The sequence below is a fragment of the Mauremys reevesii genome, linkage group 4 (assembly GCF_016161935.1).
Source record: "Mauremys reevesii isolate NIE-2019 linkage group 4, ASM1616193v1, whole genome shotgun sequence".
In the NCBI taxonomy this organism is placed as follows: Eukaryota; Metazoa; Chordata; order Testudines; family Geoemydidae; genus Mauremys; species Mauremys reevesii.
Window position 1 is genome coordinate 79,213,909 of NC_052626.1, and position 23,372 is coordinate 79,237,280.

The following is a 23,372-nucleotide window of genomic DNA, read 5'->3' on the forward strand; positions in this document are numbered from 1 at the left end:
TAAAAGTAATGCTGTTAGACACATTAAGAGTAACAAGAAAACATTCTACAAATACGTTAGAAGCAAGAGGAAAGCCAGGGACAAGGTAACAGAAAATATGGACGTGACAGAAGTACTAAACGACTTTTGTGCTTTGGTTTTCCAAAAAGTTGAGTAGAGATTGGACGTCTGACATAGTGAATGGCATTAAAATGAAGTAGAAGCTAAAACAAGTTAACAATTACTTAGACAAGTAGGTGTCATCAAGTCACCAGGGACTTATGAAATACATCCTAGAAATTCAAATAGCTGACTGAGGGGATAGTTAAGCTATTAACAATTATTTTAAAAAAGTCATGGAAGTTGAGATAGATTCCAGAGGACTGGAAAAGGGCAAATATAGTGCCAATGTATAAAAAGGGAAATAAGGACAACCTGGGGAATTACAGACTAGTCAGTTTAACTTCAGTACCCAGAAAGATAATGGAGCAAATAATGAAGCAATCAGTCTGCAAACACATAGAAGATAATAAGGTGATAAGTAACAGTCAGCATGGATTTGCCAAGAACAAATCATGTCAAACCAACCTGATAGCCTTCTTTGACAGGGTAACAAGCCTTGTGGATATGGAGGAAGTGGTAGATGTGGTATATCTTGACTTTAGTAAGGCTTTTGATACTGTCTCACACAACTGTCTCATAAGCAAACTAGGGAACTACAACCTAGTCAGAGCTACTATAAGGTGGGTGCTTAACTGGTTGGAAAACAGTTCACAGAGAGTAGTTATCAGTGGTTCACAGTCAAGCTGCAAGGGCATATTTAGTGGGATTCTGCAGGGATCAGTTGTGGGTCTGGTTCTCTTCAATATCTTCATCAGTGATTTAGATAATGGCATAGAGAGTACACTTATAAAGTTTGTGGATGATACCAAGCTGGGAGTGGTTGCAAATGCTTTGGAGGATTGGATTTAAATTCAAAATGATCTGAACAAATTGGAGAAATGGTCTGAAGTAAACAGGATGAAATTCCATAAGGACAAATGCAAAGTGCTCAACTTAGGACAGAACAACCAGTTCCACACATACAAAATGGGAAACTGCCTGGGAAGGGGTACTGAAGAAAGGGATCTGGAGATCATTGCTAAATATGAATCAACAGTCTAACACTGTTGCAAAAAAACAAACATCATTATGGGATGTATTAGCAGGCGTGTTGTAAGCAAGACACAAGAAATAATTCTTTAGCTCTACTCTGCACTGATTAGGCCTCAACTGGAATAGTGTGCCCAGTTTTAGGCACCACATTTCAGGAAATATGTGGTCAAATTGGAGAAAGTCCAGAGAAGAGTAACAAAAATGACTGAAGGTCTAGAACGCATGATCTATGAGGAAAGACTGAAAAAATTGGGTTTATTTAGTCTGTAGAAGAGATGACCGAGGGACACATGATAACAGTTTTCAAGTACATAAAAAGGTTGTTACAAGGAGGGAGAAAAATTGTTCTCATTAATCTCTGAGGATAGGACAAGAAGCAATGGGCTTAAATTACAGCAAGGGATCTTTAGGTTGGACATTAGGAAAAACTTCCCAGCTGTCAGGGTATTTAAACACTGGGGGAATGAATTGCCTAGGGAGGTTGTAAAATCTCCGTCATTGGAGATTTTGAAGAGCAAGTTAGACAAACACCTGTCAGGGATGATCTAGATAATACTTAGTCTTGCCTTGAGTGCAGAGGATTGGACTAGAAGACCTCTAGAGGTCCCTTCCAGTCCTACAATTCTATGATTCTATGATTGTCATCATTGAAGAATTAGGCCCTAAATTAGACATCACTAAAGCATTTGTATATTTTATCTTTGCTAATAAGTGAGGAGAGGCAGATGAACTTTTGGTGTGCATGTGCTGTGATGGGCAGATTAGCAAAGTGTAAATCCAAAGGGTTCTAACTGTTAAACTTCATTTTAGAGCTATCAATTAATCGCAGTTAACTCACATGATTCATTCAAAAAAATTAATTGTGATTAATTGCAGTTTTAATTGAACTGTTAAATAATAGAATACCAATTGACATTTATTAAATATTTTGAATGTTTTTCTGCATTTCCAAATATATTTATTTCAATTACAACATAGAATACAAAGTATATAGTGCTCACTTCATATTCTTATTTTTTATTACAAATATTTGGACTTTAAAAATGATAAACAAAAGAAATAGTATTTTTCAATTCACCTCATACAAGTACTGTAGTGTAATCTCTTTATTGTGTAAGTGCAACTTACAAATGTAGATTTTTATTTTATTTTTTGTTACCTACCTAACTACACTCAGAGACAAAACAATGTAAAACTTTAGAGCCTACAAGTCCATTCAGTCCTACTTCTTGGTCAGCCAATCACTAAGAGAAACAAGTTTGTTTACATTTATGGTAGATAATGCTGACAAATTCTTATTTACAGTGTTACCTGAAAGTGAGAACTGGTGTTTGCATGGCATTTTTGTAGCCTGCATTGCAAGATATTTGCACGCCAGATATCCTAAACATTTGTATGTCCTTTCATGCTTTGGCCACCATTCTAGAGGACATGCATTATCGAGCAGAACCCATCATCAGCATGGACTCATGTCCTCTGAAATAGTGGTTGAAGCATGAAGGGACATATGAATTTTTAGCACTTCTGGCACATAACTATCTTGTGACACTGGCTAGAACAGTGCCATGTGAATACTTGTTCTTACTTTCAGGTGACATTGTAAACAAGAAGCAAGCAGCATTATCTCCTGCAAATGTAAATGCACTTGTTTCTCTAAGTGATTGGCTGAACAATATGTAGGACTGAGTGGACTTGTAGGCTCTAAAGTTTTACATTGTTTTATTTTTAATGCAGTTTTTTGTACATAATTCTACATTTCTAAGTTCAACTTTCATGATAAAGAGATTGCACTACAATACTTGTATTAGGTAAATTGAAAAATACTATTTCTTTTATTTGTTACAGTGCAAATATTTGTAATCAAAAATAAATATAAAGTGAGCACTGTACATTTTGTATTCTGTATTGAAATTGAAATCAGTATATTGGAAAATGTGTAAAATATTCAAAAATATTTAAATAAATGATATTCTAATATTGTTTAACAGCATGATTAATTGCAGATTAATCACAATTATTTTTTTTAATTGCACAATTAATTGCAATTAACTTTTTTAATCACTTGACAGGCCTACTTCATTTGTTTAGTTCCCATTCATTTCAGCCAGTGACTCTGTTTTCTGTTATGGGGCAGGGTTAAAAAGAAGAACCTGAGCAGTTTTCATTAACCATCATAATATTTAGTAACAACTCTAGCTAGCTTTACAAGCTCTGAATACCTAAAGAAATGGATTCATCATCTCCTATCTCTAGTCCCAGTACCAAAACTGAGGGCACATCTTTTAGTTCTGAAGAGTATCTCTTGATCACTCAGCCTATAACTACTTATTTCTTTAACACTTTTTTTATAGACTCGTCAAATCTTTCGAGCTATTATGTCCGCCCTTTCCTACCACATTATAAACTACCTCAATGAGGTTAGTGAGTCCCAGTTTCCCCTTGAAAAAGCCAGGTTGGTGTGACTGTGTCAGGCTATATACATACTTACTTCATTCCTTAATTAGACTCTCTGTGAATTTCCCCAGAGCAGAGCTGAGACTTGCCAAGCTATATATCCCAAGATTTTCCCTGGCTTCTGTTTCAGTACAAGGAATCACAAAAGTGACATTCTCATCTTCAAGAATGGTCACTGTTTTAAAGGTACACTGCAATATCTTCCTCATTAACTCCGCTACTTCACTTTCTTTACTTCAGACCCCTCTGATGAATACTATGCTGTCCTAGTTGTTGAGCTCCTCCATAACTTCCTCCTTAGAGACTTCAGTCTCTGTCAAGGCCACGCTCTGATTTCCATTAAAAAGTGTCCTTGGAATAGGAATTTCCCTGTTGGCTTCTACAGTAAAGACTAAATGATTTTATTTTATTTTTTGCATCAGTTTGTCTGCTACTCCACTCTCAGCTTTAATTGCCTACATCAACTCTATTCCCTCATTGGTCTAGAGAATCCTCAAGTTATACATGCAGCTTTCTTGTCTCTAATGTATTTAAAGAATGTTTTATTGTTTACTGTGACATCCTTTCCTATGTGTCTCTGACTTTATCATTTCTTCTTTGCATCTTGCCAGCATAGGCTATATGAAAATCAACTTGTGTTGTCTGAGCAATCAGGGACCCCCCCATTAGTGCAGCTACAATGCAGCCACAATGCCAGGGAGCTGTGGGGAGCCCTGGCATGCTGGGGGACAAATTAAGCCCTGGATGAGGAGGTGGGTAAGAAGGCAGGGAGGCCAGGGGCAATGGGGATCTGGAGGAGGCAGTGGGAGTCAAGGTTGGTTGGGGGTGAGTCCAGGGATGGAGCCCCAAACCCTGAGGCTTGGGGGGGCAGAGTCTGCTGCTGCATGGCCAGAGCCTGCCACCCACCACCCCAGGGCAGAAGCCTGATGCCTGAGCCACACCACCCCTGGGAAGCTGGGGAATTCACACTGGTTGCCTGCTCCTACAGTGTTTGTCGCTCCGGAATGGGGTAGGGACCAACCCCTGCAGGCAGCACCAGGGGAAGACCCATTGCTTTGCTGTCCCCTCCCCAGTCACAGCCCAGGAAGCTGTGGCCGCAAGAAAAGCCTCTGGTGGCCGCATTTGAGAAATGCTGATGTAGACGCTTCAGTTATAGGAGGGGTTCTCCCATTGGCACATGTAATCCAGCTCCCCGAGAGATGGTAGCTAGGTCAATAGAAAAGTTCTTCCATCAATCTAGTGCTGTCTACACCAGGGGCTAAATTGGCTTAACTACATCTGTCAGGGGTGTGGATTTTTCATTCTCCTGAGAGACATAGATATGCCAGTGAAACTTTTCAGTGTAGACCAACCCTCAGGGGATCAGCTAAAGTAAAGTAAGGTCACTTTACTTCCACACACGAGGCCCATGTAAGTTTCACCAACAAAAGTGGCAGTGTGGACAGCGCTATGTCGGCGGGAGATGCCCTCCTGCCAACATAGCTACTGCCACTCGTTCGGGGTGGTTTAACTATGCCAGCTACACAGGAGACCGTAGTGTAGACATAGACTAATTCACTTTAACTTTACACCTTTATTTAATTCACCTTAACTTTCCTGAAGCCTGGTCTACACTAGAAAATAAGGTCAATATAACTATGTCTTTCAGGGGCATGAAAAATCCACATCCCCAAATGATGCAGTTAAACTGACCAGTGGAGACAGCGCTAGGTCAACAGGAGAATCCTTCTGTCAGCCTAGCTACCACCTCTCCAGGAGGCATCAGTAGCATTTTCATTGTAACACTATAGCAGCACCGCTACAGCAGTGTTTTAAGTGTAGACAAGCCCTGAGTGTCCCCACATAGATGAGCCCTTATTTCCATGGGGAATTTCTGAGGGAGAACTGAGTAAAGACTTCGGGATTTGACACAAAGCTTGTAATTTAGTCAAGATTCTCATAATCATAAACAGTAACAAAGCTACCACGGTGCATTTAGCCATGCACATTGGGAGACAGTGGCACTAGTCTATTGCTTTGTTTTTATGAAGTAGCATCCATAGTTTTCTGAAAGCTGCATGAGAATTACCCAGCCATTATGAATAATGCTATTGATCTAATGATGCAGTGAGGGTGAGTGATCTCTCCCCATTTAATTGATGGTGTTTGTTCACTATTGCATGCAGTGTTGTAGCTGGTGTTGGTATCAGGATATTAGAGTGCTGAGTGAAACCAGACAATCACTAAACTCTAAAATGAACTCACACAGGAAAATGATAAAAGACAAAAACACCACATCACCTGTGGATGAACACTTTTCACAAAATGATCACTCTATATCTGACCTATCAGTCCTCATCCTCAAAGGAAACCTGCACAACACTTTCAAAAGACAAGCCTGGGTGCTTAAATTCATAACTTTGCTAGACACTAAAAATCTTGTTTTTAATAAAGACACTGGAATTATGGCTCATTACAACAATCCGTAACCCACTTACCCCACTTTTGTTCTGTGACTGCAGTTAACAAGCCACTTCACATTGAATGGTCCTTAGGAATATGTGTTAACTACTTATGTTAAACTGTTCTACCTTGTATTTAACTGTGACACTCCGAGTACCTTTCCTAGTCCTGAAGAAGAGCTCTGTGTAGCTCAAAAGCTTGTCTCTCTCTCCAACAGAAATTGGCCTAATACAAGATATTATCTCACCCACCTTGTCTGTCTTTGTCCACTATTGGTGACTTGTATTTATAATCTACAGATACTGTTGGCTCCTCAGATGCAACCACAGCCAGGATTATTATTAATTATTATTCTTATTATTAATCTGTATCTGGGTAGGAGTTTGCAGCCATTCCCTTTGGATACCATTGTTGCTACCATAACCTATGCCTTTGGCACATTAAGATTGGAGTATTGCAATGTATGGTATACGAGGCTACATTTTAAGGCCGTTCAGAAATTTAAGGTAATGCAGACTGCAGCAGCCTGCATAGTAAGTAGTACTTCCAGTTTTTCCACTTCCAAGCTGTCATAAACAGATAGTTAAGGGTTAATGTCTCTTTTACCTGTAAAGGGTTAAGAAGCTCAGTAAACCTGGCTGACACCTGACCAGAGGACCAATAAGGGGACAAGATATTTTCTAATCTTTGTCGAGGGAAGTCTTCTGTTTGTGCTCTTTGTTTGGGGGTTGTTCGTTCTCGGGACTGAGAGGGACCAGACATCAATCCAGGCTCTCCAAATCTTTCTGAATCAGTCTCTCATGTTTCAAACTTGTAAGTAATAGCCAGGCAAGGCCTGTTAGTCTTATTTTTGTTTTCTCAACTTGTAAATGTTCTTTTTTGCTGAGAGGACTTTACCTCTGTTTGCTGTAACTTTGAACCTAAAGCTAGAGGGGGGGTTCCTCTGGGTCATAAGAATCTGATTACCCTGTAAAATATTTTCCATCCTGATTTTACAGAGATAATTTTTACCTTTCTTTTTCTTTAATTAAAAGTTTTCTTTTTAAGAACCTGATTGATTTTTCTTTCTTTCTTGTTTTAAGATCCCAGGGAATTGGGTCTGGACTCACCAGGAGTTGGTGGGAGAAAGGAGGGGGAATGGTTAATTTCTCTTTGTGTTAAGATCCAAGGGGTTGGATCGGTATCACCAGGGAGGGGAAAGTTTTGGGGGGACAGGGAGTGTGCTGGTGGCAGTGTTACTGGATCTAAGCTTGTAATTAAGCTTAGAAGTGTCCATGCAGGTCCCCACATCTGTACCCTAAAGTTCAGAGTGGGGAAGGTGAGTAAATCATGGTAACTGGGAAGTGGAAGTGGAATAAACTGGATGTTGTGTGTTAAGAAAGGTATACAAGGAGGATGGGAGAGCTCTGTAAACTGGAGCTCATGATCAGGAGATGGGGAAGAAGTTTTCTAAGGCTTAGTCTACACTAGTACTTTTGTCAGCAAAATTTTTGGTGGTAAGGGATGTAAAAAAACACACCCCGATGGACATAAGTTTCACTGACAAAAGCACCAGTGTGGACAGCACAATGTCGGCAGGAGAGCATCTCCCGCCAACATAGCTACAGCTGGTTGTTGGGGGTGGTTTAATTATGCCAATGGGAGAACTCTCTCCTGCAGGCACATATCAGCTACACAGGAGATCTTTCAGCAACACAGCCACAGAGGTACAGCTATGCCGCTGTAAGGTCTGTATTGTAGACATAGCCTAATAGCAGCACCATGCCATATCATAAGGAACCTGTTGAAGGACTCCTGCTTTTGCATTCTTGACATGCCATTTATGTGTCATGTCAGAGTTAACTATTCAACACCTTCCTTATCTTATACTGGTCATGTTTATTTTGGCATATGGCTCATGGTGGAGCTGTATAAAATAATTTATTAAGGTATTGCATATCTCCTTCACAATTTCTTAGGAAAAACATAAAGATAAAGGGTGCTGAAATTTTGGTTTTCTCAGAAGTGCCAAATAAACCACAGCTCCAGCAAAGGAAACTGTGGATGCCTTTAAACTCTGAAAATCAAGTCATTAGTATTCTAGATACTTTATAATTAATGGCACACCCAAGTCTTGACGTCCAAAAAGGGAGTATTTCTGCTCAATGTAAAGCACTCCAGCTCTGCAAATTCAAATCTGTATGCCTCCTGAAGTGACTTCCACATATGCTGGTACCTGAAAAATAAGATTAAAGTAAAAGCCATAGGAGAAGTGCCAAATTCAACTTACAGAATGTGCTCACACACTAAGGCCTGGTCTACCCTGGGGAGGTGGAGGGGGGAATCGATCTAAGTTACGCAACTTCAGCTAGGTGAATAATGTAGATGAAGCCAACGTACTTAGACTAGGCTTAGTAGTGTCAACGTACTTAGTCTAGACTAGACATGATAAATCGACCCCTGCTGGATCGATCGCTGCCCGCCGATCAGGCGGGTAGTGTAGACATACCCTAAGGATATATTCACGCTACAGGCACAACACAGCATAGCTGTAGTGTGAAGCTGTGCCATTGTAGTGCTGTAGGGTAGGCACTCGCTACAGTGATGAAAGGGTTTTTTCCATCAGTGTAGTTAATCCTCCCCCTCAAGAAGCAGTAGCAGTTCTCAAACTTTTGTATTGGTGACCCCATTCACATAGCAAGCCTGTGAGTGCAACCCCCTCCTGTTATAAATTAAAAACACTTTTAAAATATTTAACGCTATTATAAATGCGGAGGCGTAGCAGGGTTTGGTTGTAAAGGCTGACAGCTCGTGACTCCCCAGATAATAACCTTGAGATGCCCTGAGGGGTCATGACTCCCAGTCTGAGAACCCTGGAGCTAGATCAACAGAAGAATTCTTCCTTCAGCCTAGCCACGTCTATGCTGGGGGTTAGGTCAACCTAACTATGGCATTTGGGGCATGAAATGTTTCACAAGTGGCATAGCTGGGTCAACCTACATTTTAGGTGTAGACCAGGCCTGAGTGTCACCAGTTATCATTACAATTCTACCGTGCAGACCCATGGAAATGCACGTCAATTGGTACAATAAAAAAAATGTACATTTGCATGTGCCCTCACACTGTTTTCAGCTCAGCTTTAACTAAGTCTCTGATGTTTTCCTTGCACATTTACAAGCTCTACTTAGGTCATTTAAACATCTAACCAACTAATTTCCAGGTGCAATCATGTACCTAGACATTTACATTATGCCAGTTACCACCTAAAAATATTACACATGCATAATTCTTAACTTGCAGTGGCAAAAACAGAAGCTAGTAGTTCCCTTTGCTGCTCATTATTTTATATATAATCATTTGAATTCTTATTGACATTATAAGCAGAAATAATAGTATGTGATCATGAAGTTAAAAACTACCATAACACATACACACATGGGGGCCATAAGGTTACATGGGAAACCTCAAGTCTGGCATTTCCTAACTTTTGAGTGCTTGACTTTGCAACATAATAATTTTAATTTAAATTATTGGATTAATATATTTACCGTCTGGTGTATTATATCTTAACTAACATGAATGGCTTATTTCCTATATGTTGCCCTGATCCTAAATAAATTTAACAACAGTGCAGGACAATATAAAAAGGGCATATTGATCACATTCATAGTATTATTATTGCAATATAACTCAATATAACTTTGTATGTTGCCTAAACTAGCTAACTTCATGGCTGCCATAGAGATACAATCCATAATCTCCTATTCCAAGGACACACCTGTCATAAACAGATAGTTAAGGGTTAATGCCTCTTTTACCTGTAAAGGGTTAAGAAGTTCACCTAGCCTAGCTTACACCTGACCAGAGGAACCAATAAGGGAACAAGATGTTTCAAAAGAAAGGAGTGAAGTTTCCTTTGTTTAGTCAGTTTCAGTTTCAGCCAGAGTGAAAAAGATCAAGAAACCAGCTTCTTATCAGAGTAGTAAGTTTTAGAAAGGAATAAATAGGTTTATGTTTATTTTCTTTTTGTAACTTGTCTTGGTGCAATTAGGGGAATTATCAAATTGGGTATTCTTGTGTGTATTAAGGTTTTGCCCAGGGGAACATCCTGTGTTTTCTATCTATTGTCTGTGAGATTAGCTGGTATGCTGTCTCTCAGGGGTTGGTTTGTTTTTACTTTCTTTTACCTTTCTTTTCTTTAATGAAAAGCCTTCTTTTTAAGAACCTGATTGATTTTTTCCCTGTTTTTTAGATCCAAGGGAATTGGATCTGGACTCACCAGGGAATTGGTGGAGGAGTCTCTCAAGGCTACCCGGGAGGGGAAGGTTTTTGGGGGAAAGAGAGTGTTCCAGGTACTCAGAAATCTGGATGGTGGCAGCGAGACCAGATCTAAGCTGGTAATTAAGCTTAGAAGTGTCCATGCAGGTCCCCACATCTGTACCCTAAAGTTCAGAGTGGGGGTGAGACCTATGACAACACCCCTTTACATTTTAGCTAGAGACTCTTGGCTAGCTGTTAATACAGGGTCTATGACAAACAGTTGAGCAGTTCAGATACCATTCAGTAGAGGGCAGAGGTTCACATATATTGGCTGATTCATTCAAGCATTTCAGCCTTCTTTCTTGTCTGTTCTGTACTTAAATTTTAGTTAGTAATAACCCCAACCATAAGTAGAAAACAAGAATTTCTACAGATTGTGCATAGGGATAAATCCTAACACATGTATGGGAAGGCCCTCTTAAAGGATTTTAGTGTCCCCATAAATATATGTTACTGATACCTGAAAATTGTATCGCACATTCTTTAACATTGACAATCACTATTTCACTACTGTATTTAGGTTTAAAAGTGGTGTAGGAAATAACTTCATATGTGACAGTAAAATAATTACAAGGGCATATGAGAGCCACACAGAAAGGTGGGGGGAAACTCCCGGATGGCCACATGTGGAAATGAAGTATGAAGGCTTTGAGAGAAAAGGTTTTGTGTGCTATCTGTAAAGAAAATCCCCAAGCTTTACTTTATACAAGAGTTTTCAAAAGATCCCTGGCTTTTGTTGAAAAGAAAGGCTAATGAATAGCCTATGTGAAGCCATTTACTGCTGGAAGACATGCAGATCCTTTGGTAAATTCTGCGAATAGTGCCAAACACTCTTTCCATTCAACATATGCTTTGGTGGCTATTCCTCTGAAGCTTCTGGGAGCCTTTATCTCTTGATATTTTTAATTAACAACTGGGCCAGTGACTGGCTGATGCTATTGTTCTGGCACAAGAATAATAGTACTTGGTACACAGTGTTCCCTCTAATTTTTTCCATCCATGTGTGGAATAAATTTTGTTATGTGCACCGAGGTATGTGTGGATGTGCACCACCAGTAGAAACAAAAAAACTAGATATAATATTTTTTTTAAAAGTTACCACAGGGATAATTACTCCAGCCAGAACAGTTTAGGCATTTTAGAACTCACTACTCAAAGAATAAAATTTAACTGTAAGAGAAATAAAAATTATGAAATATATAGACCAGTCAAAACACTGAAATAAAACACTTTGAAAGAATAAAATTACAGAGAATATATGTGTATTGCAGAAAGTACCAAAAAGTAACAACAACAACAATACAAGTATGTGTTGGGAGGTGAGTGTGAAAGAGGTGTGTGTGTGTGTGTGTGTGTGTGTGTGTGTGTGTGTGTGTGTGTGTGTGTGTGTGTGAAACAGAGAGACAGACAGAGACAGAAACTGTGTGAGCTGGCTGCTGGGGAAATCTCAGAAAGAGTGCACTGTCTCTTTAAGAAAAGCACTCACTTGGTGTTCACCACAGCAGCTCTGAGTCCTGAGCCAGGCTGTGTCCTCTGTCCCCTGCTCTACAGAGGTGAGGTACAGGGGTGGAGGGAGGGGGACACCCTGACATCAGCACCCTCCTTCCACCACCCCTTCCTCTGCACAGACAGCAGGAGGGTCCCGGGAGCAGCTGCAGGACAGAGCAACATGGGGCAAGGGCACCTGAACACGCACTGCTGGCTGTGAGTGCTCTGCTAATCAGCTGGGAGGCATTTGAATTTTTTCTGGGTGGCTGCACAAGTGCACGGCTTACAGGGAACACAGCTTGGCTGTTATATAGCACGTTAAATTTTCAAAGGCTGCAAAAACATTATTTTTCACAACACCCCAGTAACTATTATTAGCTGCATTTTTTCAGAACAAGGCGTTGTGAATATAAGAAGGGAAAGTTACTCACCCAAAGCCACGCACAACAATTTAGTGGTAGATGGGGATTAGAACTTTGTAGTTTTTCACTCTCAGATGTCAGTTTAGGCCACTGGACTGTGATTACATGTTTCAGAAACATTGTGACCTTTCTCTTTTACAGCTTATCTACACTTGGAGATTTACCAAAATAGCTATTCTGGAATAATTATTTCCGTATAACAATCTGTGTGGACATTCTTATTCTGGAATAGCTTTTTTAGTAACTTTCCAAATGTAGACAAACCTTTAATGAAGTTTCTGAGTTTTGCTATGAACTGATAACTTTTGATGAAGTGTCTGGGAGCTTTGTAGCCCTCTAGCTATGAATCTCTCGGCCTGTTCTTATTCACACTAAGGGTATGTCTACACTGTACATTGAGTAGACATGCCCACACTAGCATTGATTGAACTAGCATGGTAACAGAAGTATAGCCATGGTAGTGCAAGCAGGTAGGTGCCCTGAGTTTGTAACTAGGGTCTTGGATAAGATTGTACTTGACTCTCTCACTGCTTGTGCTGCCACAGGTACACTTCTACTTTTAGTGCACTCAGATCAAGTGCAAGTATGTCTCCTCAAGCTGGAATTAAATCACCATCTCTGACAGTGTAAGGGGGCCTTAAGGTTGGAATAATTTGCATTTACATCCACTTTAAGGCCATTTTACACTGCCAGGGATTTAGGACCTCATCCAAAGATAATTAAAGTCAACTGAGGGTCTTTCCATTTACTTCAGTGGGCTTTGGATCATGCCCTTAGTGTAAATGAGAATCAGGCTCTCGATGTCCAAATGTCAAGCTTGGGTGCATGAGTTAAGACACACAATTTTGCATTTGGGCATTAACTCCGATGCTTAAGGGTGAATTTTGGCCCCGTTTAAGTCAATTAGTTGGAGTTTTGCCAATGAGTCCAATGGAGCCAAGATTTTACCCTGATCCCACAATTAGGTACCCTCCTCAGTTCAACACCCAGGTGCCTTAAACTGCTGTTTGAGTATGTGAGTGTACTAATAATCATTGCTCATTTACAATACATAAACAAATCATTTGGATAAACTAAGAAGCAGTCTGCACTTTCATCCCAAATTCAAAATTCAAACTCAGCAAATACCAGTCTTTACTTGTTTAAGCATTTGCTACAACAATTGTTTTTCTTTCTCAACCCCCCACTTCATTGCTCACTTCCTTGCCTGTTATTTTGGGCTAGTTGAGAAAAACTTTTTCTCACTAAAAAGACTCAATGATTGTGTGACATGTGTGCTCTTTTTCATTTGTCATTAAGTTTCATAGTTCCAGTAACAGGTGTTTATCCTTCTGGATTAGGCTGCTGCATGAGATTTCATCATGAAACATTTTATATAATGTAACAAGACAGACATGCAAAAAACACAATAGCTAGCATCTTCAGTATGGCTCAGCACCCTCAATGGGGTTTTTGAAACAGCTCAATTCCCACCGAAATAAGTGGCCAGATTTTCAAGTGAACACAGCATAAGAAATTATGAAAATTTAGCCTCAGCTGTGGGTACTGAGTACTTAAAAATCTGATCCATTAAGAAATAAAGTAGTAAAAAACCATATACACAATTTGATACAGTTAACTAGTACTGTGGGATCTACATATGAGTCCATTGGGGCACCATGTTCTCTGGTTTCCACATGGCTGCGTCTAGACAGACCATCATTTGATGATTAAGATCTGTGGTCCTATTTGAAGGGCTATAAAACAGCTATTCAATGAGTCCAAAGGTAAGCATATTACAGTTTTGACCTTATTCCCACCTGCCACTCAATGATATTGCCTGATTGATCAGCTAATATAAAGAGAGATTGAATCTCTAATGAGGGATTGAAGTAAAATTACTCCCACAACGAGTATAATCCAAGTCAATATTTTATAAACTTTGACTTAGGTCAAAATTTTGTTTGCCTTCTTTTTCATAAAAAGATTTACCTGCCCCGTGATAGCCTTTTCCTTAGACAGTTAGCACATCTCTTATATTTAAGTAATTATGTGACAAATCCCCTAAATTATTATATTAAAAAGGATGAAAATGTATCAAAATATTTAAGGGACCCCTCTGTACAGCTATCCATCTTTGTCCCCTTCTCTTTTATACCTGACCGATTATGGTACATCAGTTCAAGGCTCTTTGGATCTGATTGTCATTGCCTGAAATGGAGTTACTCCTGGTTTACACTAGTGTAAAAGCAGAATCAAGTCATTTGTCCCCAGGTTCAAGAGCAACTACAGGCCAATTCCTGAATTCCTTTCTCAAATTTCACTCAGTCCTTATTCGGCCAAAAAAATTCCTGTGACTGTTTTAGTTTCCCATTGTGAGAAGATTTGCTGCTTTCTCCTGGACTAGGTTCATGCATTCATTGGGGGTGAAATTCACTCCTGTTCAGCAGGCCAGCAGAAGGGCTGTGCACCTCTTAACCTTATTTTGAAAGTTTGTGATGGATTTCAGTGGTGCTTAGACCAAGCCCTAATCCTCTGTACAGGGTTGAATTTTTCTCTTGAAAAATTTGCAAAACTTACATGTGCGGTGGTTCGGGGATCACCCAGCTCAACACAGAGTTCTAACACCCCACACCTTGCAACTGTAGATGCCTTAATACTCTGCTGCTATGGCTCCAAGCCTTGACACCAGTAGCCAGCCCAAAATCATAAAGGTCTCACCCTGGCTTCCACCAGCCTAGTTACTCCTTACAGGGTGACCCCAACAGCCTTTGCAGTCCCACATTTCCTCAAATCCATCTTTTCCCAGCTCTTAACTCCCAGACATTCAGACTTTCCCCCTCTGGTTCATCACTGCTAAAGGAGTGAAAACAGCCTCCAGTACTTAGTTCACTTTGGGATACATACTCCACAGCATTTGCACAACAGAGGTGTGGGTAAAAATAAACAAAAAATGCATTTAATAGGAAAACCACAGATTCACAAGCTGAAAGAAAAGGAAAAAGCAAACATATACAAGTTGCACAGAAAACAAACAAAGAGGCAACTTCAAGATTGTACACTTCTCTATTAGATACATTATTTTTTCTAATACAAGTTACCTACTACCTTTGAACAGTTTCCTAGTATGCTCCCTGTCAGAGAGGTGATCCAGCATTTCATGGGCATCTTCCTACTTAAAGGTTCGCCCTAAGTTTCTGGATCACCTTCACTTCAAACCATGACTCTCTTAAAGGTTTGCAGGTTTGTTTGTTTTGTATTTTTCTTTCTCACAGGCTATGGTGATTCATGCTAGGGAAAATTGCCTCTCGACTTGGCAGTTAGGATGTCCCAATGTCTTCCCACCAACAGTAATGGTCCATCATTTTTCTCTTCTGGGGTTGTACCATGGATTGTTACTTGCATCTGGTTTTGTGTAAGCATTTGGCTTTGGAGAAGCACCTCCCTGCTGTGAGATGTATTTGAAATTGCAGTACAGGTCATGAGCATAGTATTCTGTATACTTATATGCACAGATTCATAACCACAGTCTATATATCATAATGACCATCAAATTCAGAACATTGCAGGCTTTCATAAAAGACCTTACTCAACATATTTTTATACACAATTATATTTTATATAAACTGTTGATTCAATTGCTTACTCTTTTGGGTTCAGATCCCCTGTTCTCCCACTAGGGTGTCTAGACCCTAGCAGTCACATGTAAACTAGGCAATGGGTGTTCTGGGTTGGTAAAAATTAAAGCCTTCACCCATGTGATTTTGTCCATTTGAATACCTGACCGCAAAAGACAGAGTTATTCTTTTAAGGGTATGAAATGTTCATTTGACTTTTTCTTCCATGTTTCTGGTGCCTCTGTAGTTCAGATCTGAGATACTGTGCTGCCCTCTTATCACGTGATAGGCATGGTGTAAGAAAGTTAATAGAATACTAACATTGGGGAAGAAAATTGGGCTAGTCATTTCACCTGTCTGTGCTTCAGTTTAATATCCACATCACAGAAGTGTCATGAGGTTACAATTTTTAGTGTTTATACAGTGTTTTCTGAAAAAGGAGGGTGTTTTAGAAGGATTAAGTGTGTGCATCTGTCTACACATATATAATCTTTTACAAACAGCCATTGTTAAAATATGGAGTAGAATGGAAAGATATTTGATGCAAGCAAATTAAATACATTTCTTGAAAGAATATACCGGTGTGTACCATAATAACAGATGCTTCACAATTTTTCTTAATATGAAAACAGTTGTATTACTCGGAAACAACGGAGATCCATAAAAGCCTGCCTTGACTTGCAAACTTGTTTTTTGTAATAATTCTTTTCACCAGCCTAGAAAAGAAAAACACCTTCCATTTAAAGTAGTAATGTAATAATAGCAAGTTTGTTATTCATCTGTAAAATCATGCACCTGATGCCTAGACCTTTGGGCACATTTACGTGGATAAAACACAATTACACTAAATTAATATATAACCTCTTGTTAAGAAGGCAAAGGATTTCCCATGTGTTTGATGGTATTTTTCAACTTACAGCTGAGTCCACGCCTTTTTTCACTTGCTGCTTTCTAACATGTTCCCCCATCTAATCGGGACCTGCCATGCCATGCAGTCTGTACCACAGTAACTACAGTAGAGACCAGTGTTAGATATAGTGGATTATTAGCAAAAGGTTCAGATGTATCATCTTAAACTGCAATTTTTGTCTACTGTACTCCAGGCTGTAAGATACCCATAGACAGAGTGCCGTATTGCTGCACACAACAAACTCGACTGGAGAAAGTAGCCTGAATACCAACTACTTGGCTACTTGGCCTTTTCTTTTTCAGCTTCATATGCTTCATGTTTTCTGTCAGAGCTCACACTATACAGCTCAGTTCTTCTTAGCACTTTTCCATGTCACATCTCACAACTCTGTGGAGAAATGAAATCAAACTTTGGCTTTCTCATATCTCAGAACAGCCTGGAGATTTTTTTGATCTGATCCATTAGGTTATGGTGTTAAATGAACCAACCTATGGTTTTTTTCCCCTAATTTCTTCAGTGGAGTTTATAAGAAGAAAGAAAAAGTTAATTCAAATCATACTCTGTAACCATAAGAGGAAAAAGAACACACAAATATTCCCTACTAATCAAATCTAGCTTGCTCTATGGCCAATCAAATGCATTGACTGAAAATATAGGGACAGGTAACTGCAAGTCCAAGAATTGGATTCCACCAATGATTACATTAGATGTAATTAAGGAACAGGTCCCGTGGCAAAGGGAAGCCCATCAAGAAAGTGTCTGCAATGCCACAAATTGTCCATAAGCTCCTCTCCAATGGAAATGCTCTCAGCTGCATTCTCACCAAGACCATCCAAACACGCCTATGCTCCCACTATGGCAAGAATAAAGCCCTGACAGAGCAGAGTTCTGTGAGATGCATTTTCTGCCCCCACTAGTCACAATGCAGTGGAATCCACTAGTTCCTCTTCCCTATGAGAAAGGGAACAAGATTTGCCCTAGGGTAGTTATGTTCCTGTCCTGAAGTGCTCACGAAGTTGGATTGGAACTACCGTTTTGTAACCTATGATGGTTACATAAAGGGATACATTTCTGAATTTGTTCAAGATTCTTCAGGTCACTCAGATATTCACAATTTTTAATTAGGTGGCAATAACATTCTTCTTCCTCCTGTAGCTGATGCCTGGCCAGACATGAGTAGTTAACACATGAAGGGAGACTTCATTTCTTAGAGGATAGAATAAGGGAGGTAAATAGATCATTAGTAAGGCTAAGATTTTGTCATGAATATTTTTAGTAAAAGTCAGGGACAGGTCACAGGCAAAAAAAGAAAAAAATCATGGACACTGTGACCTGTCCCTGACTTTTACTAAAAATATACCTGACAAAATGGGGATCTGTGAGTCCCCAAACTGCCTGAAGTGGGGCAGGTGTGCAGGGGCTAGGAGCAGCTTGTAGCAGCTGGGCCTGCGGGATACCCCTGCCACTCCAGGGGCCCCCACTGCCTATGGGAGCCAGGAGCTGTGGGATTCCCGCGGTGGTCAGAGGCTCGGGGATTCTCCTGCCACCATCGGCCAGGGCCTCAGGGATTCCCCCACTGCCGCCACCACTGGAGGGCTTCCCCCACCAGGGGTCCTCTGCCAGGGGCTCAGGGAACCCCCTGCCACCCACAACAGCTGAGGGCTCTCACAGCAGCCGGGGCCTCAGGAGTTCCCCTGCTGGAGGCCGGGGACTTGGGGGTTCTCTGCTGGGGATTCAGGGATTTCCCCTCTGTCCGCAGCAGCTGGGGCTCAGGGATTCTCCTGCCATTGCCAGTGGCAGCCAGGGCTCAGGCCCAAGGTTCCCCCACAGGGGGGCCTCTGCCGGGGGTTTAGAGATTCCTCCACTGCCGCCAGTGGCTGGGGGCTGGGGTGTTCTTCTGCTGCTGCCGGCGGCCGGGGGGTTCTCCCACTGGTGACCCTCTACCAGAGGCACCAGGGGGACCCCACAGCTCCCTGCCCCCACTGGAGGCGGGGGACCCTGCAGCTTCCAACCACTGCAGGCTGAAGTCACAGAGGTGGCTGGAAGTCATGAATTCCATGACTTTCGCGATGTCTGTGACTAAATCGTAGCTTTAATCATTTGGCTAAAGTAAATAGGTCAATAGGCTAAAAAGACAGACTGTCTGAACAAGCTAAGATAAGAGGGAGAACATCCAGGGAATTATTTGCTAACAATGAACAAGATAAGTTAGGAATGTACAGAGGAGGTGGAGCAAGGACAATGCATAGATAAAGCATGCTGCACAGGGATTGGTTCCAGCAAAGTAATCAAGTGAACCCAAAAATGTGTGATGTAATGTACAGCAAATGCAATGAGATGTGTAAATGTATATGAAGGGAGAAGGTTTCTAGGTAACATCGGATGTGTGGTCTACCTTATGCCTACCCTATATACTTGAGTCTGGTCAACTGTAGCTTTGCTGTATGCAAAGTAAAGGAACATGGGTGATGAAATCTAGAGTTAAACTGAGTTTTTTGGATCCCAGAGAACTGCATGAAGTGTTCTCCCAGAACTGAAGAAGGTGTTCTGGATAAGCTGAATGGAAAAGGTCTTGAAGGGAATCCCAATACTGCGCAGCCCAGTCAGATATTTTCCCTTTTCTCCCAACTTGTCTGATCCCCTGAATTCTCCAACCCTGTTTTTCTCTTTCTTAACTCTAAGCACAATCATCTCTTCAGTTGATTTCCATGATTTGGATCTAGGGGCTTCCATTCTCCTTGGTGTTTGTCCTTCCTCTCTCAATTTCCTTCTCCTCAAGCTCCATTTGCCCATTTCTGTAGTCTTGGAAAGCTTGGGCTAGTATCCACAAGTTGGGGTACTTCCTCAGGTATGCGTAGATGAGGATGTCAAAAATGGGGATAGCCTATTTGAAATATACCTGTATCTATGATGTTGCACATTGCATCACTTCATCTCCTCAGCATACACAAAATGTGGATCTCTCTCTTTTTGTTAATAAGTTTGCATAAATGCAATGAAACAGATATAGTTTCTTTTCCTCCTCCTCCATCACTCCAGAGCAGCAAGAAGAGTGGTAAAGTGAAAACCTTGAAATCTCTATCAGATACTGAATCATAGAGCTTGTCTACACTACTGCTTAAATTGATGTAACTTAGTCGCTCAGGGTGTAAAAAAACCACCCTCCCTGAGCAACATAAATTACATCAACTTAAAGTGGTGTCTACACTGTGTGTCTTCACACTGCACCTATGTAGAGCAATAATGAAGACAAGCCCACAGTGATTAGTTGAAACTTTCTATTCATTTCTAGAGCCTTAGCATGGTAGTAATAAAGATCATTTCAGCTACAAAAGTGCTCAATCAGAGTGACAGAGATAGTAATGAAAATGTTACCTTCCGGGGTTTATCAACTCCACGTACTCTAAGACAGCTTGAAGGAGAGTCCATGACAGTGATTCATGGCTTGAAACTCAGGACCATCTGCTCTCTCAGAGAGTTCCCTAGCCAAGGTAAAAAGGTGAGGCTTAACAGCTGTATCATCTTTGCTTTATAACGTTTATCTAAAACTGTCCAATGATCAGCAAAATTCTGGCACTAGTACAATTATGGCAGACTCAACCTTCCGTATGTTTCGGTATCAATGAACTCTCATAAAGCAACTCTTCAGTGTCTTGTCATGTGTTAACATGAAATATTGATCTGTTGCTCTCTCTTTCAAATCTCAGCTTTTATCCTATGACACCTTTTGCAATTTATGTATTCCCTTTAGTGTGACTGAAAGTGTTACCACATAACATGGGCTTTGCATAAAATCTCCAGCATGTGATACTAGAACTTGTTTTCTATAGTTTGTCATGTAAGAAACTTCTGCAGAGATATTTCAGTCATAGTAGTTACCATTTAGACACCGGTTTACATCTTTGAAGCAACTATTTGACATACATAAGTCATGGTGAAAATGTCAAATGAATGGAGTCCACATTTATTCTTTCATTACTCTCACGAAGAGAGAAATATCACACTGTCTTTTTTCTTCCTATTTTAGGTAGCACTGTGCCATTTTTCCCTCCAAGTTGAATGAAAAGACCATACAATTGTGCGGTCTGTATAACAAAGCAACAATGCCAGTTTTTCAGGGCTTTACAAGTAATTTACAAACACGACATGAAAACTAAGCAAATAATAATACTTAGTATTTATACAGGCTCTCAATACAGGAGCAGGTAGTATGCTGCCACTAGCACTCCTTCAGAACTATAAGAAGGCTGGCTAGGACTCTAGTTGAAAACACAACAATCATTTCTTGAAGGAAATTTGTTTTCCCCTAAATTTCCTGTGGGGAAAAAAATTCCAGCGGAGAACTGAAACTGGAAGCTTCATTATTTTGGTAAATATTCACTTCCACACACACACCAAAAAAGAGCAATGAAAATTTTCTGTGAACATTTTTTGTTTAGGTGAAAAAGTCAAGTTTCCTTAACAAAAGATTTTTGGGAAAAAACCCACAACTACACACCCTCTCCTGCTCTGCTATAATTCCATAGCCCCAAGAGGCCATAGTCAGTCAAATGTATGGGAGTGACCAGGGACAGTCCCTCTGAGTTCCCTTCCCCTTACCAATACTAACACTGGTGTTCAACTGTAGCAGGCAATGGAGGAAGCATGTGCTGATTATATCTGATGGTGTATGAGAAATCTCTGTTCAGACAGTATTTCTCCAATGAAAAAAGCCAACATCTGATTCAATTTTTAACCCTATTAAAATAGTACACTGGGAACAACTGGAAAATGTCAAAGAGCTACAGGGTAAACTTCCCTCTGTATTGAGCCAGTTCTGCAATTCCACCACTGACTTCTGCTCTTTTCCTGAAGGCTCAAAACATCTTCCTGGCAGTAATCCACTGCATGTAACTGCAGCTCCCCCCTTTCAGCCAGCTAGCAAAACTGCAGCTGCATTGACTGACTGTTCACACCTGCTGCTGCTCCCCCATAAGCTCACCTCTATGCATTGATCCGGCCTCTACCAGACATCTGCTCCTGCTAGCTCAGCTGCTATTGATTTTTACCTCCTTTCTTAATTTTAAAAGCTAAGTAGAAATGAAGGGGCTAATGGTACTATAAATTGATAGGTAGAAATGATGACACAATAAAACCCCATTTCTAAATAGTGACAAGCATGTGGCTGGAACTCCCAGTAGCAACACAAGCTTTGCCAATGTACTGTCACAATGGGTTACAAAAACTAAAATGCAGTGGTCTGGAGAAAAGACACTGCATATGGGTAATGAACAAGCTGCTAATTGGGTTAAGTGAATGAGACTATAAAGGAAGCACAGGTGCTACCTGCAAGGTTTGGGCTGTGACCAGAGCAGTTTGGAGGGCTGAGATCTAGGAACAGTCTTAAAACTGACTGAACTGTGTTTTTCTGAACTCTCTGTTACCAATAGCGAGCAGAGACAGAGAAACAGTGTGTGCTGTAAACAGAGAGCAATAGGGCTCCTTGAGAAGAGAGGAAACAGAGTGAACCCTAGAAACAAAGACATAGCTTTGGAAAGGAGAGAGGCTGTTCCCTAAATAGCTAAACTAAACTATTAGTGTAATAGAAATGTGAAGTAGAAAATCTTTTAGCTTATTTAGCTTGTCCCCCCACTAGCTAGTGCAAGATTTTTTTTTTAAATTAACTAATCCTTTGTCCATTTCAATTTCAAATATCCTAATGAATGAGGCTTCTACAATTTCACCTGGGAAACCTTTTCAATTTAATATGCAAAGAAATCTTTGTGATATGTTCTCCTTAAATTTCCCTCTTCTTATTGTCCTTTCACTTTTATTTAGCTAGCCTTCCTAATTTCTATCCTAATTTCTCAGTTTTTTCAAACCATTTCTTAACAAAGTCTTATGAAGACTCAACACATTAAAGGAGGTAAAATATTCTATTGATTAAGGATATGACAGAAAAGACCCAGCTGCTTATGGACTTTTTTGTGTTAACCATTCAGCAGTTTAGTTCTACTTTATCAACTCACATTTAGGAGCATGCATCTATCACTCAGTTTATGATGCTGATATGAGCTGGATTTGTATTAGGGCAAATGCAGTCTCTTTGGGATGTGTGCAGGAAGTTAAAGAAACACAAGAACGATACCTAAGGTATTTTCCTTCTCATCTTTTAGGAATTCATCTAGCTGGCATGGTCCCAGGTCAACCATACCACAGACAGCCTTTTCATTTGTTGTCACTAGCTTGTGGTATTTGGGGAGTGGTCAGGGATTTTTGGGGAGGTTTTTTTGGGTTTTTTGTTTTGACCTCTTTGTGCTGCTCTGAAGATCTGATGAGAGACGGGCTCTGAGAGAGGCAGTACACAGGATTGCAAACCCTCCAGTATTGTCCTGGAGTCTCCAGGGATTAAAGATTATGTCTTGGGATGTAACCTCCAAGAATACATCCAACCAAAATTGGCAACCCTAGCAGTACCTGATAGCCTCATGATCTCTTCTTACACTACAGTCAGCTTCCTCCATTTCAGTGACTCCAATCAGTGGTGACTGGGAGGGGGCATTTTGCCCCTTTCCCCCTCTCCCAAGATTTTTGCCTTTGCTCAGTGTTCCATAGGCTGTGGAGCTTGGGGGTGTGTGGAGGTGGGGA

General features: G+C 40.5%; 1 long non-coding RNA gene across 3 annotated transcripts; it reads right to left on the minus strand.

Moving 5' to 3' along the window:
• Positions 1-15,160: 15,160 nt before the first annotated feature.
• Positions 15,161-21,921, minus strand: LOC120404862. Of its 3 annotated transcripts, none has more exons than XR_005598222.1 (3): positions 21,727-21,921; positions 20,121-20,227; positions 15,161-17,132 (listed from the first exon to the last, which is right to left on the minus strand). It is a non-coding gene; the product is annotated as an uncharacterized LOC120404862 (long non-coding RNA). The 3 variants fall into 3 exon arrangements; XR_005598223.1 differs by lacking the exon at positions 21,727-21,921 and adding an exon at positions 21,581-21,609; XR_005598221.1 differs by lacking the exon at positions 21,727-21,921 and adding an exon at positions 21,345-21,533.
• Between the last annotated feature and the right edge of the window lie 1,451 nt (positions 21,922-23,372).